The sequence below is a fragment of the Coturnix japonica genome, chromosome 12 (assembly GCF_054131305.1).
Source record: "Coturnix japonica strain WE chromosome 12, WE-NBRP24, whole genome shotgun sequence".
NCBI classification, from domain to species: Eukaryota; Metazoa; Chordata; class Aves; order Galliformes; family Phasianidae; genus Coturnix; species Coturnix japonica.
The window spans coordinates 3,614,425-3,628,015 of record NC_140674.1 but is presented as its reverse complement, the minus strand read 5'-3'; the positions used below and the strand labels follow the sequence as shown (position 1 = coordinate 3,628,015).

Sequence of the window (13,591 nt, the reverse complement as noted above, 5' to 3'; positions counted from 1 at the left end):
TCCCAGCTGCACGCCATACCAAAACCCAACACGCTAGCACGATACTCACCCTAGGACACACAGCCTCCTGTCAACACCAAAGCCTCCGGCACACCCAACTCTACGCACCTCAACCACACATCTGCAAAGCATCAACCAACCCTCGCAGCGTCTTACCACGGACAGCGACACGCATCCTACACTACGACCAGGGCCAATAAGCTACTGAATGCCCTGCACCGGTCCGACTCAAGGCACCACATGTGACTAACACGCAGGCATGCACACACACCTGACTGCAAACTCTCCCCAAGACACCAAAACAGGCCCGGCGCCCCTCTCCCACTGCCCAGCACCAATACACCTCTCCTGAGCCGTGATACAGCACCACTAGAGGACCCAAAGCGCCACTGCAGCGCGACTGCCCGACCCTTAAACCCCCAAGGGGAAAAGCAAAAGCCTACAGCACCCGGTATTCCCAGGAGGTCTCCCATCCAAGTACTAACCAGGCCCGACCCTGCTTAGCTTCCGAGATCAGACGAGATCGGGCGTTACCAGGGTGGGATGGCCGTAGGCACCTCCTGCTCCTGCTCAGGCCCTCTTCCCAGCTGCACGCCATACCAAAACCTGACACACTAATACACTACTCACCCTAAGACACACAGCCCTCGTGGAAGCACTGAAGCCTACGGGACACGCAACTCTCCGTACCTCAACCACACATCCACAAAACTAGAACCAACCCTCACGGCCCCATACCAAGGACAGCGACACGCACCCTACGCTACGACCAGGGCCACGTAGATACAGACAACACTGCTCAGACCAAACCAGTGGCAACACAAGCTGCACAAGCACACGCACGCACATACATCTGACTGCAAACACTCAACAAGACACCAAAACAGACACAGAGTTTGTCTCCCAACGCCCAGCACCAATACGCCCCTTGCGATCCGTGTCACAGGGCCCCCAGAGGAACCACAAGGCCACTGTAGCGCCACTGCCCGACCCCGAAGGCCCCAAGGGGAAAAGCAAAAGCCTACAGCACCCGGTATTCCCAGGAGGTCTCCCATCCAAGTACTAACCAGGCCCGACCCTGCTTAGCTTCCGAGATCAGACGAGATCGGGCGTTACCAGGGTGGGATGGCCGTAGGCACCTCCTGCTCCTGCTCAGGCCCTCTTCCCAGCTGCACGCCATACCAAAACCCAACACGCTAGCACGATACTCACCCTAGGACACACAGCCTCCTGTCAACACCAAAGCCTTCGGCACACCCAACTCTACGCACCTCAACCACACATCTGCAAAGCATCAACCAACCCTCGCAGCGTCTTACCACGGACAGCGACACGCATCCTACACTACGACCAGGGCCAATAAGCTACTGAATGCCCTGCACCGGTCCGACTCAAGGCACCACATGTGACTAACACGCAGGCATGCACACACACCTGACTGCAAACTCTCCCCAAGACACCAAAACAGGCCCGGCGCCCCTCTCCCACTGCCCAGCACCAATACACCTCTCCTGAGCCGTGATACAGCACCACTAGAGGACCCAAAGCGCCACTGCAGCGCGACTGCCCGACCCTTAAACCCCCAAGGGGAAAAGCAAAAGCCTACAGCACCCGGTATTCCCAGGAGGTCTCCCATCCAAGTACTAACCAGGCCCGACCCTGCTTAGCTTCCGAGATCAGACGAGATCGGGCGTTACCAGGGTGGGATGGCCGTAGGCACCTCCTGCTCCTGCTCAGGCCCTCTTCCCAGCTGCACGCCATACCAAAACCTGACACACTAATACACTACTCACCCTAAGACACACAGCCCTCGTGGAAGCACTGAAGCCTACGGGACACGCAACTCTCCGTACCTCAACCACACATCCACAAAACTAGAACCAACCCTCACGGCCCCATACCAAGGACAGCGACACGCACCCTACGCTACGACCAGGGCCACGTAGATACAGACAACACTGCTCAGACCAAACCAGTGGCAACACAAGCTGCACAAGCACACGCACGCACATACATCTGACTGCAAACACTCAACAAGACACCAAAACAGACACAGAGTTTGTCTCCCAACGCCCAGCACCAATACGCCCCTTGCGATCCGTGTCACAGGGCCCCCAGAGGAACCACAAGGCCACTGTAGCGCCACTGCCCGACCCCGAAGGCCCCAAGGGGAAAAGCAAAAGCCTACAGCACCCGGTATTCCCAGGAGGTCTCCCATCCAAGTACTAACCAGGCCCGACCCTGCTTAGCTTCCGAGATCAGACGAGATCGGGCGTTACCAGGGTGGGATGGCCGTAGGCACCTCCTGCTCCTGCTCAGGCCCTCTTCCCAGCTGCACGCCATACCAAAACCCAACACGCTAGCACGATACTCACCCTAGGACACACAGCCTCCTGTCAACACCAAAGCCTTCGGCACACCCAACTCTACGCACCTCAACCACACATCTGCAAAGCATCAACCAACCCTCGCAGCGTCTTACCACGGACAGCGACACGCATCCTACACTACGACCAGGGCCAATAAGCTACTGAATGCCCTGCACCGGTCCGACTCAAGGCACCACATGTGACTAACACGCAGGCATGCACACACACCTGACTGCAAACTCTCCCCAAGACACCAAAACAGGCCCGGCGCCCCTCTCCCACTGCCCAGCACCAATACACCTCTCCTGAGCCGTGATACAGCACCCCTAGAGGACCCAAAGCGCCACTGCAGCGCGACTGCCCGACCCTTAAACCCCCAAGGGGAAAAGCAAAAGCCTACAGCACCCGGTATTCCCAGGAGGTCTCCCATCCAAGTACTAACCAGGCCCGACCCTGCTTAGCTTCCGAGATCAGACGAGATCGGGCGTTACCAGGGTGGGATGGCCGTAGGCACCTCCTGCTCCTGCTCAGGCCCTCTTCCCAGCTGCACGCCATACCAAAACCTGACACACTAATACACTACTCACCCTAAGACACACAGCCCTCGTGGAAGCACTGAAGCCTACGGGACACGCAACTCTCCGTACCTCAACCACACATCCACAAAACTAGAACCAACCCTCACGGCCCCATACCAAGGACAGCGACACGCACCCTACGCTACGACCAGGGCCACGTAGATACAGACAACACTGCTCAGACCAAACCAGTGGCAACACAAGCTGCACAAGCACACGCACGCACATACATCTGACTGCAAACACTCAACAAGACACCAAAACAGACACAGAGTTTGTCTCCCAACGCCCAGCACCAATACGCCCCTTGCGATCCGTGTCACAGGGCCCCCAGAGGAACCACAAGGCCACTGTAGCGCCACTGCCCGACCCCGAAGGCCCCAAGGGGAAAAGCAAAAGCCTACAGCACCCGGTATTCCCAGGAGGTCTCCCATCCAAGTACTAACCAGGCCCGACCCTGCTTAGCTTCCGAGATCAGACGAGATCGGGCGTTACCAGGGTGGGATGGCCGTAGGCACCTCCTGCTCCTGCTCAGGCCCTCTTCCCAGCTGCACGCCATACCAAAACCCAACACGCTAGCACGATACTCACCCTAGGACACACAGCCTCCTGTCAACACCAAAGCCTCCGGCACACCCAACTCTACGCACCTCAACCACACATCTGCAAAGCATCAACCAACCCTCGCAGCGTCTTACCACGGACAGCGACACGCATCCTACACTACGACCAGGGCCAATAAGCTACTGAATGCCCTGCACCGGTCCGACTCAAGGCACCACATGTGACTAACACGCAGGCATGCACACACACCTGACTGCAAACTCTCCCCAAGACACCAAAACAGGCCCGGCGCCCCTCTCCCACTGCCCAGCACCAATACACCTCTCCTGAGCCGTGATACAGCACCCCTAGAGGACCCAAAGCGCCACTGCAGCGCGACTGCCCGACCCTTAAACCCCCAAGGGGAAAAGCAAAAGCCTACAGCACCCGGTATTCCCAGGAGGTCTCCCATCCAAGTACTAACCAGGCCCGACCCTGCTTAGCTTCCGAGATCAGACGAGATCGGGCGTTACCAGGGTGGGATGGCCGTAGGCACCTCCTGCTCCTGCTCAGGCCCTCTTCCCAGCTGCACGCCATACCAAAACCTGACACACTAATACACTACTCACCCTAAGACACACAGCCCTCGTGGAAGCACTGAAGCCTACGGGACACGCAACTCTCCGTACCTCAACCACACATCCACAAAACTAGAACCAACCCTCACGGCCCCATACCAAGGACAGCGACACGCACCCTACGCTACGACCAGGGCCACGTAGATACAGACAACACTGCTCAGACCAAACCAGTGGCAACACAAGCTGCACAAGCACACGCACGCACATACATCTGACTGCAAACACTCAACAAGACACCAAAACAGACACAGAGTTTGTCTCCCAACGCCCAGCACCAATACGCCCCTTGCGATCCGTGTCACAGGGCCCCCAGAGGAACCACAAGGCCACTGTAGCGCCACTGCCCGACCCCGAAGGCCCCAAGGGGAAAAGCAAAAGCCTACAGCACCCGGTATTCCCAGGAGGTCTCCCATCCAAGTACTAACCAGGCCCGACCCTGCTTAGCTTCCGAGATCAGACGAGATCGGGCGTTACCAGGGTGGGATGGCCGTAGGCACCTCCTGCTCCTGCTCAGGCCCTCTTCCCAGCTGCACGCCATACCAAAACCCAACACGCTAGCACGATACTCACCCTAGGACACACAGCCTCCTGTCAACACCAAAGCCTTCGGCACACCCAACTCTACGCACCTCAACCACACATCTGCAAAGCATCAACCAACCCTCGCAGCGTCTTACCACGGACAGCGACACGCATCCTACACTACGACCAGGGCCAATAAGCTACTGAATGCCCTGCACCGGTCCGACTCAAGGCACCACATGTGACTAACACGCAGGCATGCACACACACCTGACTGCAAACTCTCCCCAAGACACCAAAACAGGCCCGGCGCCCCTCTCCCACTGCCCAGCACCAATACACCTCTCCTGAGCCGTGATACAGCACCCCTAGAGGACCCAAAGCGCCACTGCAGCGCGACTGCCCGACCCTTAAACCCCCAAGGGGAAAAGCAAAAGCCTACAGCACCCGGTATTCCCAGGAGGTCTCCCATCCAAGTACTAACCAGGCCCGACCCTGCTTAGCTTCCGAGATCAGACGAGATCGGGCGTTACCAGGGTGGGATGGCCGTAGGCACCTCCTGCTCCTGCTCAGGCCCTCTTCCCAGCTGCACGCCATACCAAAACCTGACACACTAATACACTACTCACCCTAAGACACACAGCCCTCGTGGAAGCACTGAAGCCTACGGGACACGCAACTCTCCGTACCTCAACCACACATCCACAAAACTAGAACCAACCCTCACGGCCCCATACCAAGGACAGCGACACGCACCCTACGCTACGACCAGGGCCACGTAGATACAGACAACACTGCTCAGACCAAACCAGTGGCAACACAAGCTGCACAAGCACACGCACGCACATACATCTGACTGCAAACACTCAACAAGACACCAAAACAGACACAGAGTTTGTCTCCCAACGCCCAGCACCAATACGCCCCTTGCGATCCGTGTCACAGGGCCCCCAGAGGAACCACAAGGCCACTGTAGCGCCACTGCCCGACCCCGAAGGCCCCAAGGGGAAAAGCAAAAGCCTACAGCACCCGGTATTCCCAGGAGGTCTCCCATCCAAGTACTAACCAGGCCCGACCCTGCTTAGCTTCCGAGATCAGACGAGATCGGGCGTTACCAGGGTGGGATGGCCGTAGGCACCTCCTGCTCCTGCTCAGGCCCTCTTCCCAGCTGCACGCCATACCAAAACCCAACACGCTAGCACGATACTCACCCTAGGACACACAGCCTCCTGTCAACACCAAAGCCTTCGGCACACCCAACTCTACGCACCTCAACCACACATCTGCAAAGCATCAACCAACCCTCGCAGCGTCTTACCACGGACAGCGACACGCATCCTACACTACGACCAGGGCCAATAAGCTACTGAATGCCCTGCACCGGTCCGACTCAAGGCACCACATGTGACTAACACGCAGGCATGCACACACACCTGACTGCAAACTCTCCCCAAGACACCAAAACAGGCCCGGCGCCCCTCTCCCACTGCCCAGCACCAATACACCTCTCCTGAGCCGTGATACAGCACCCCTAGAGGACCCAAAGCGCCACTGCAGCGCGACTGCCCGACCCTTAAACCCCCAAGGGGAAAAGCAAAAGCCTACAGCACCCGGTATTCCCAGGAGGTCTCCCATCCAAGTACTAACCAGGCCCGACCCTGCTTAGCTTCCGAGATCAGACGAGATCGGGCGTTACCAGGGTGGGATGGCCGTAGGCACCTCCTGCTCCTGCTCAGGCCCTCTTCCCAGCTGCACGCCATACCAAAACCTGACACACTAATACACTACTCACCCTAAGACACACAGCCCTCGTGGAAGCACTGAAGCCTACGGGACACGCAACTCTCCGTACCTCAACCACACATCCACAAAACTAGAACCAACCCTCACGGCCCCATACCAAGGACAGCGACACGCACCCTACGCTACGACCAGGGCCACGTAGATACAGACAACACTGCTCAGACCAAACCAGTGGCAACACAAGCTGCACAAGCACACGCACGCACATACATCTGACTGCAAACACTCAACAAGACACCAAAACAGACACAGAGTTTGTCTCCCAACGCCCAGCACCAATACGCCCCTTGCGATCCGTGTCACAGGGCCCCCAGAGGAACCACAAGGCCACTGTAGCGCCACTGCCCGACCCCGAAGGCCCCAAGGGGAAAAGCAAAAGCCTACAGCACCCGGTATTCCCAGGAGGTCTCCCATCCAAGTACTAACCAGGCCCGACCCTGCTTAGCTTCCGAGATCAGACGAGATCGGGCGTTACCAGGGTGGGATGGCCGTAGGCACCTCCTGCTCCTGCTCAGGCCCTCTTCCCAGCTGCACGCCATACCAAAACCCAACACGCTAGCACGATACTCACCCTAGGACACACAGCCTCCTGTCAACACCAAAGCCTTCGGCACACCCAACTCTACGCACCTCAACCACACATCTGCAAAGCATCAACCAACCCTCGCAGCGTCTTACCACGGACAGCGACACGCATCCTACACTACGACCAGGGCCAATAAGCTACTGAATGCCCTGCACCGGTCCGACTCAAGGCACCACATGTGACTAACACGCAGGCATGCACACACACCTGACTGCAAACTCTCCCCAAGACACCAAAACAGGCCCGGCGCCCCTCTCCCACTGCCCAGCACCAATACACCTCTCCTGAGCCGTGATACAGCACCCCTAGAGGACCCAAAGCGCCACTGCAGCGCGACTGCCCGACCCTTAAACCCCCAAGGGGAAAAGCAAAAGCCTACAGCACCCGGTATTCCCAGGAGGTCTCCCATCCAAGTACTAACCAGGCCCGACCCTGCTTAGCTTCCGAGATCAGACGAGATCGGGCGTTACCAGGGTGGGATGGCCGTAGGCACCTCCTGCTCCTGCTCAGGCCCTCTTCCCAGCTGCACGCCATACCAAAACCTGACACACTAATACACTACTCACCCTAAGACACACAGCCCTCGTGGAAGCACTGAAGCCTACGGGACACGCAACTCTCCGTACCTCAACCACACATCCACAAAACTAGAACCAACCCTCACGGCCCCATACCAAGGACAGCGACACGCACCCTACGCTACGACCAGGGCCACGTAGATACAGACAACACTGCTCAGACCAAACCAGTGGCAACACAAGCTGCACAAGCACACGCACGCACATACATCTGACTGCAAACACTCAACAAGACACCAAAACAGACACAGAGTTTGTCTCCCAACGCCCAGCACCAATACGCCCCTTGCGATCCGTGTCACAGGGCCCCCAGAGGAACCACAAGGCCACTGTAGCGCCACTGCCCGACCCCGAAGGCCCCAAGGGGAAAAGCAAAAGCCTACAGCACCCGGTATTCCCAGGAGGTCTCCCATCCAAGTACTAACCAGGCCCGACCCTGCTTAGCTTCCGAGATCAGACGAGATCGGGCGTTACCAGGGTGGGATGGCCGTAGGCACCTCCTGCTCCTGCTCAGGCCCTCTTCCCAGCTGCACGCCATACCAAAACCCAACACGCTAGCACGATACTCACCCTAGGACACACAGCCTCCTGTCAACACCAAAGCCTTCGGCACACCCAACTCTACGCACCTCAACCACACATCTGCAAAGCATCAACCAACCCTCGCAGCGTCTTACCACGGACAGCGACACGCATCCTACACTACGACCAGGGCCAATAAGCTACTGAATGCCCTGCACCGGTCCGACTCAAGGCACCACATGTGACTAACACGCAGGCATGCACACACACCTGACTGCAAACTCTCCCCAAGACACCAAAACAGGCCCGGCGCCCCTCTCCCACTGCCCAGCACCAATACACCTCTCCTGAGCCGTGATACAGCACCCCTAGAGGACCCAAAGCGCCACTGCAGCGCGACTGCCCGACCCTTAAACCCCCAAGGGGAAAAGCAAAAGCCTACAGCACCCGGTATTCCCAGGAGGTCTCCCATCCAAGTACTAACCAGGCCCGACCCTGCTTAGCTTCCGAGATCAGACGAGATCGGGCGTTACCAGGGTGGGATGGCCGTAGGCACCTCCTGCTCCTGCTCAGGCCCTCTTCCCAGCTGCACGCCATACCAAAACCTGACACACTAATACACTACTCACCCTAAGACACACAGCCCTCGTGGAAGCACTGAAGCCTACGGGACACGCAACTCTCCGTACCTCAACCACACATCCACAAAACTAGAACCAACCCTCACGGCCCCATACCAAGGACAGCGACACGCACCCTACGCTACGACCAGGGCCACGTAGATACAGACAACACTGCTCAGACCAAACCAGTGGCAACACAAGCTGCACAAGCACACGCACGCACATACATCTGACTGCAAACACTCAACAAGACACCAAAACAGACACAGAGTTTGTCTCCCAACGCCCAGCACCAATACGCCCCTTGCGATCCGTGTCACAGGGCCCCCAGAGGAACCACAAGGCCACTGTAGCGCCACTGCCCGACCCCGAAGGCCCCAAGGGGAAAAGCAAAAGCCTACAGCACCCGGTATTCCCAGGAGGTCTCCCATCCAAGTACTAACCAGGCCCGACCCTGCTTAGCTTCCGAGATCAGACGAGATCGGGCGTTACCAGGGTGGGATGGCCGTAGGCACCTCCTGCTCCTGCTCAGGCCCTCTTCCCAGCTGCACGCCATACCAAAACCCAACACGCTAGCACGATACTCACCCTAGGACACACAGCCTCCTGTCAACACCAAAGCCTTCGGCACACCCAACTCTACGCACCTCAACCACACATCTGCAAAGCATCAACCAACCCTCGCAGCGTCTTACCACGGACAGCGACACGCATCCTACACTACGACCAGGGCCAATAAGCTACTGAATGCCCTGCACCGGTCCGACTCAAGGCACCACATGTGACTAACACGCAGGCATGCACACACACCTGACTGCAAACTCTCCCCAAGACACCAAAACAGGCCCGGCGCCCCTCTCCCACTGCCCAGCACCAATACACCTCTCCTGAGCCGTGATACAGCACCCCTAGAGGACCCAAAGCGCCACTGCAGCGCGACTGCCCGACCCTTAAACCCCCAAGGGGAAAAGCAAAAGCCTACAGCACCCGGTATTCCCAGGAGGTCTCCCATCCAAGTACTAACCAGGCCCGACCCTGCTTAGCTTCCGAGATCAGACGAGATCGGGCGTTACCAGGGTGGGATGGCCGTAGGCACCTCCTGCTCCTGCTCAGGCCCTCTTCCCAGCTGCACGCCATACCAAAACCTGACACACTAATACACTACTCACCCTAAGACACACAGCCCTCGTGGAAGCACTGAAGCCTACGGGACACGCAACTCTCCGTACCTCAACCACACATCCACAAAACTAGAACCAACCCTCACGGCCCCATACCAAGGACAGCGACACGCACCCTACGCTACGACCAGGGCCACGTAGATACAGACAACACTGCTCAGACCAAACCAGTGGCAACACAAGCTGCACAAGCACACGCACGCACATACATCTGACTGCAAACACTCAACAAGACACCAAAACAGACACAGAGTTTGTCTCCCAACGCCCAGCACCAATACGCCCCTTGCGATCCGTGTCACAGGGCCCCCAGAGGAACCACAAGGCCACTGTAGCGCCACTGCCCGACCCCGAAGGCCCCAAGGGGAAAAGCAAAAGCCTACAGCACCCGGTATTCCCAGGAGGTCTCCCATCCAAGTACTAACCAGGCCCGACCCTGCTTAGCTTCCGAGATCAGACGAGATCGGGCGTTACCAGGGTGGGATGGCCGTAGGCACCTCCTGCTCCTGCTCAGGCCCTCTTCCCAGCTGCACGCCATACCAAAACCCAACACGCTAGCACGATACTCACCCTAGGACACACAGCCTCCTGTCAACACCAAAGCCTCCGGCACACCCAACTCTACGCACCTCAACCACACATCTGCAAAGCATCAACCAACCCTCGCAGCGTCTTACCACGGACAGCGACACGCATCCTACACTACGACCAGGGCCAATAAGCTACTGAATGCCCTGCACCGGTCCGACTCAAGGCACCACATGTGACTAACACGCAGGCATGCACACACACCTGACTGCAAACTCTCCCCAAGACACCAAAACAGGCCCGGCGCCCCTCTCCCACTGCCCAGCACCAATACACCTCTCCTGAGCCGTGATACAGCACCCCTAGAGGACCCAAAGCGCCACTGCAGCGCGACTGCCCGACCCTTAAACCCCCAAGGGGAAAAGCAAAAGCCTACAGCACCCGGTATTCCCAGGAGGTCTCCCATCCAAGTACTAACCAGGCCCGACCCTGCTTAGCTTCCGAGATCAGACGAGATCGGGCGTTACCAGGGTGGGATGGCCGTAGGCACCTCCTGCTCCTGCTCAGGCCCTCTTCCCAGCTGCACGCCATACCAAAACCTGACACACTAATACACTACTCACCCTAAGACACACAGCCCTCGTGGAAGCACTGAAGCCTACGGGACACGCAACTCTCCGTACCTCAACCACACATCCACAAAACTAGAACCAACCCTCACGGCCCCATACCAAGGACAGCGACACGCACCCTACGCTACGACCAGGGCCACGTAGATACAGACAACACTGCTCAGACCAAACCAGTGGCAACACAAGCTGCACAAGCACACGCACGCACATACATCTGACTGCAAACACTCAACAAGACACCAAAACAGACACAGAGTTTGTCTCCCAACGCCCAGCACCAATACGCCCCTTGCGATCCGTGTCACAGGGCCCCCAGAGGAACCACAAGGCCACTGTAGCGCCACTGCCCGACCCCGAAGGCCCCAAGGGGAAAAGCAAAAGCCTACAGCACCCGGTATTCCCAGGAGGTCTCCCATCCAAGTACTAACCAGGCCCGACCCTGCTTAGCTTCCGAGATCAGACGAGATCGGGCGTTACCAGGGTGGGATGGCCGTAGGCACCTCCTGCTCCTGCTCAGGCCCTCTTCCCAGCTGCACGCCATACCAAAACCCAACACGCTAGCACGATACTCACCCTAGGACACACAGCCTCCTGTCAACACCAAAGCCTTCGGCACACCCAACTCTACGCACCTCAACCACACATCTGCAAAGCATCAACCAACCCTCGCAGCGTCTTACCACGGACAGCGACACGCATCCTACACTACGACCAGGGCCAATAAGCTACTGAATGCCCTGCACCGGTCCGACTCAAGGCACCACATGTGACTAACACGCAGGCATGCACACACACCTGACTGCAAACTCTCCCCAAGACACCAAAACAGGCCCGGCGCCCCTCTCCCACTGCCCAGCACCAATACACCTCTCCTGAGCCGTGATACAGCACCCCTAGAGGACCCAAAGCGCCACTGCAGCGCGACTGCCCGACCCTTAAACCCCCAAGGGGAAAAGCAAAAGCCTACAGCACCCGGTATTCCCAGGAGGTCTCCCATCCAAGTACTAACCAGGCCCGACCCTGCTTAGCTTCCGAGATCAGACGAGATCGGGCGTTACCAGGGTGGGATGGCCGTAGGCACCTCCTGCTCCTGCTCAGGCCCTCTTCCCAGCTGCACGCCATACCAAAACCTGACACACTAATACACTACTCACCCTAAGACACACAGCCCTCGTGGAAGCACTGAAGCCTACGGGACACGCAACTCTCCGTACCTCAACCACACATCCACAAAACTAGAACCAACCCTCACGGCCCCATACCAAGGACAGCGACACGCACCCTACGCTACGACCAGGGCCACGTAGATACAGACAACACTGCTCAGACCAAACCAGTGGCAACACAAGCTGCACAAGCACACGCACGCACATACATCTGACTGCAAACACTCAACAAGACACCAAAACAGACACAGAGTTTGTCTCCCAACGCCCAGCACCAATACGCCCCTTGCGATCCGTGTCACAGGGCCCCCAGAGGAACCACAAGGCCACTGTAGCGCCACTGCCCGACCCCGAAGGCCCCAAGGGGAAAAGCAAAAGCCTACAGCACCCGGTATTCCCAGGAGGTCTCCCATCCAAGTACTAACCAGGCCCGACCCTGCTTAGCTTCCGAGATCAGACGAGATCGGGCGTTACCAGGGTGGGATGGCCGTAGGCACCTCCTGCTCCTGCTCAGGCCCTCTTCCCAGCTGCACGCCATACCAAAACCCAACACGCTAGCACGATACTCACCCTAGGACACACAGCCTCCTGTCAACACCAAAGCCTTCGGCACACCCAACTCTACGCACCTCAACCACACATCTGCAAAGCATCAACCAACCCTCGCAGCGTCTTACCACGGACAGCGACACGCATCCTACACTACGACCAGGGCCAATAAGCTACTGAATGCCCTGCACCGGTCCGACTCAAGGCACCACATGTGACTAACACGCAGGCATGCACACACACCTGACTGCAAACTCTCCCCAAGACACCAAAACAGGCCCGGCGCCCCTCTCCCACTGCCCAGCACCAATACACCTCTCCTGAGCCGTGATACAGCACCCCTAGAGGACCCAAAGCGCCACTGCAGCGCGACTGCCCGACCCTTAAACCCCCAAGGGGAAAAGCAAAAGCCTACAGCACCCGGTATTCCCAGGAGGTCTCCCATCCAAGTACTAACCAGGCCCGACCCTGCTTAGCTTCCGAGATCAGACGAGATCGGGCGTTACCAGGGTGGGATGGCCGTAGGCACCTCCTGCTCCTGCTCAGGCCCTCTTCCCAGCTGCACGCCATACCAAAACCTGACACACTAATACACTACTCACCCTAAGACACACAGCCCTCGTGGAAGCACTGAAGCCTACGGGACACGCAACTCTCCGTACCTCAACCACACATCCACAAAACTAGAACCAACCCTCACGGCCCCATACCAAGGACAGCGACACGCACCCTACGCTACGACCAGGGCCACGTAGATACAGACAACACTG

At 57.9% G+C, this 13,591-nt stretch overlaps 23 non-coding genes across 23 annotated transcripts; all 23 read right to left on the bottom strand.

Moving 5' to 3' along the window:
- Positions 1-436: 436 nt before the first annotated feature.
- LOC146758783 (5S ribosomal RNA) lies at positions 437-555 on the bottom strand. Its single transcript, XR_014933727.1, has one exon. It is a non-coding gene; the product is annotated as a 5S ribosomal RNA (ribosomal RNA).
- A 463-nt stretch (positions 556-1,018) lies between these two features.
- LOC146758782 (5S ribosomal RNA) lies at positions 1,019-1,137 on the bottom strand. Its single transcript, XR_014933726.1, has one exon. It is a non-coding gene; the product is annotated as a 5S ribosomal RNA (ribosomal RNA).
- Positions 1,138-1,599: 462 nt separating this feature from the next.
- Positions 1,600-1,718, bottom strand: LOC146758781 (5S ribosomal RNA). Its single transcript, XR_014933725.1, has one exon. It is a non-coding gene; the product is annotated as a 5S ribosomal RNA (ribosomal RNA).
- Positions 1,719-2,181: 463 nt separating this feature from the next.
- Positions 2,182-2,300, bottom strand: LOC146758780 (5S ribosomal RNA). Its single transcript, XR_014933723.1, has one exon. It is a non-coding gene; the product is annotated as a 5S ribosomal RNA (ribosomal RNA).
- Positions 2,301-2,762: 462 nt separating this feature from the next.
- LOC146758779 (5S ribosomal RNA) lies at positions 2,763-2,881 on the bottom strand. The gene has a single exon (XR_014933722.1). It is a non-coding gene; the product is annotated as a 5S ribosomal RNA (ribosomal RNA).
- Positions 2,882-3,344: 463 nt separating this feature from the next.
- LOC146758778 (5S ribosomal RNA) lies at positions 3,345-3,463 on the bottom strand. The gene has a single exon (XR_014933721.1). It is a non-coding gene; the product is annotated as a 5S ribosomal RNA (ribosomal RNA).
- A 462-nt stretch (positions 3,464-3,925) lies between these two features.
- On the bottom strand, positions 3,926-4,044 carry LOC146758777 (5S ribosomal RNA). The gene has a single exon (XR_014933720.1). It is a non-coding gene; the product is annotated as a 5S ribosomal RNA (ribosomal RNA).
- A 463-nt stretch (positions 4,045-4,507) lies between these two features.
- On the bottom strand, positions 4,508-4,626 carry LOC146758776 (5S ribosomal RNA). Its single transcript, XR_014933719.1, has one exon. It is a non-coding gene; the product is annotated as a 5S ribosomal RNA (ribosomal RNA).
- Positions 4,627-5,088: 462 nt separating this feature from the next.
- LOC146758775 (5S ribosomal RNA) lies at positions 5,089-5,207 on the bottom strand. The gene has a single exon (XR_014933718.1). It is a non-coding gene; the product is annotated as a 5S ribosomal RNA (ribosomal RNA).
- A 463-nt stretch (positions 5,208-5,670) lies between these two features.
- On the bottom strand, positions 5,671-5,789 carry LOC146758774 (5S ribosomal RNA). Its single transcript, XR_014933717.1, has one exon. It is a non-coding gene; the product is annotated as a 5S ribosomal RNA (ribosomal RNA).
- Positions 5,790-6,251: 462 nt separating this feature from the next.
- Positions 6,252-6,370, bottom strand: LOC146758773 (5S ribosomal RNA). The gene has a single exon (XR_014933716.1). It is a non-coding gene; the product is annotated as a 5S ribosomal RNA (ribosomal RNA).
- A 463-nt stretch (positions 6,371-6,833) lies between these two features.
- Positions 6,834-6,952, bottom strand: LOC146758772 (5S ribosomal RNA). Its single transcript, XR_014933715.1, has one exon. It is a non-coding gene; the product is annotated as a 5S ribosomal RNA (ribosomal RNA).
- A 462-nt stretch (positions 6,953-7,414) lies between these two features.
- Positions 7,415-7,533, bottom strand: LOC146758771 (5S ribosomal RNA). The gene has a single exon (XR_014933714.1). It is a non-coding gene; the product is annotated as a 5S ribosomal RNA (ribosomal RNA).
- A 463-nt stretch (positions 7,534-7,996) lies between these two features.
- LOC146758770 (5S ribosomal RNA) lies at positions 7,997-8,115 on the bottom strand. Its single transcript, XR_014933712.1, has one exon. It is a non-coding gene; the product is annotated as a 5S ribosomal RNA (ribosomal RNA).
- A 462-nt stretch (positions 8,116-8,577) lies between these two features.
- On the bottom strand, positions 8,578-8,696 carry LOC146758769 (5S ribosomal RNA). The gene has a single exon (XR_014933711.1). It is a non-coding gene; the product is annotated as a 5S ribosomal RNA (ribosomal RNA).
- A 463-nt stretch (positions 8,697-9,159) lies between these two features.
- On the bottom strand, positions 9,160-9,278 carry LOC146758768 (5S ribosomal RNA). Its single transcript, XR_014933710.1, has one exon. It is a non-coding gene; the product is annotated as a 5S ribosomal RNA (ribosomal RNA).
- Positions 9,279-9,740: 462 nt separating this feature from the next.
- On the bottom strand, positions 9,741-9,859 carry LOC146758767 (5S ribosomal RNA). The gene has a single exon (XR_014933709.1). It is a non-coding gene; the product is annotated as a 5S ribosomal RNA (ribosomal RNA).
- Positions 9,860-10,322: 463 nt separating this feature from the next.
- LOC146758766 (5S ribosomal RNA) lies at positions 10,323-10,441 on the bottom strand. The gene has a single exon (XR_014933708.1). It is a non-coding gene; the product is annotated as a 5S ribosomal RNA (ribosomal RNA).
- A 462-nt stretch (positions 10,442-10,903) lies between these two features.
- Positions 10,904-11,022, bottom strand: LOC146758765 (5S ribosomal RNA). The gene has a single exon (XR_014933707.1). It is a non-coding gene; the product is annotated as a 5S ribosomal RNA (ribosomal RNA).
- A 463-nt stretch (positions 11,023-11,485) lies between these two features.
- On the bottom strand, positions 11,486-11,604 carry LOC146758764 (5S ribosomal RNA). The gene has a single exon (XR_014933706.1). It is a non-coding gene; the product is annotated as a 5S ribosomal RNA (ribosomal RNA).
- Positions 11,605-12,066: 462 nt separating this feature from the next.
- Positions 12,067-12,185, bottom strand: LOC146758763 (5S ribosomal RNA). Its single transcript, XR_014933705.1, has one exon. It is a non-coding gene; the product is annotated as a 5S ribosomal RNA (ribosomal RNA).
- Positions 12,186-12,648: 463 nt separating this feature from the next.
- Positions 12,649-12,767, bottom strand: LOC146758762 (5S ribosomal RNA). The gene has a single exon (XR_014933704.1). It is a non-coding gene; the product is annotated as a 5S ribosomal RNA (ribosomal RNA).
- A 462-nt stretch (positions 12,768-13,229) lies between these two features.
- Positions 13,230-13,348, bottom strand: LOC146758761 (5S ribosomal RNA). The gene has a single exon (XR_014933703.1). It is a non-coding gene; the product is annotated as a 5S ribosomal RNA (ribosomal RNA).
- Positions 13,349-13,591: the final 243 nt, after the last annotated feature.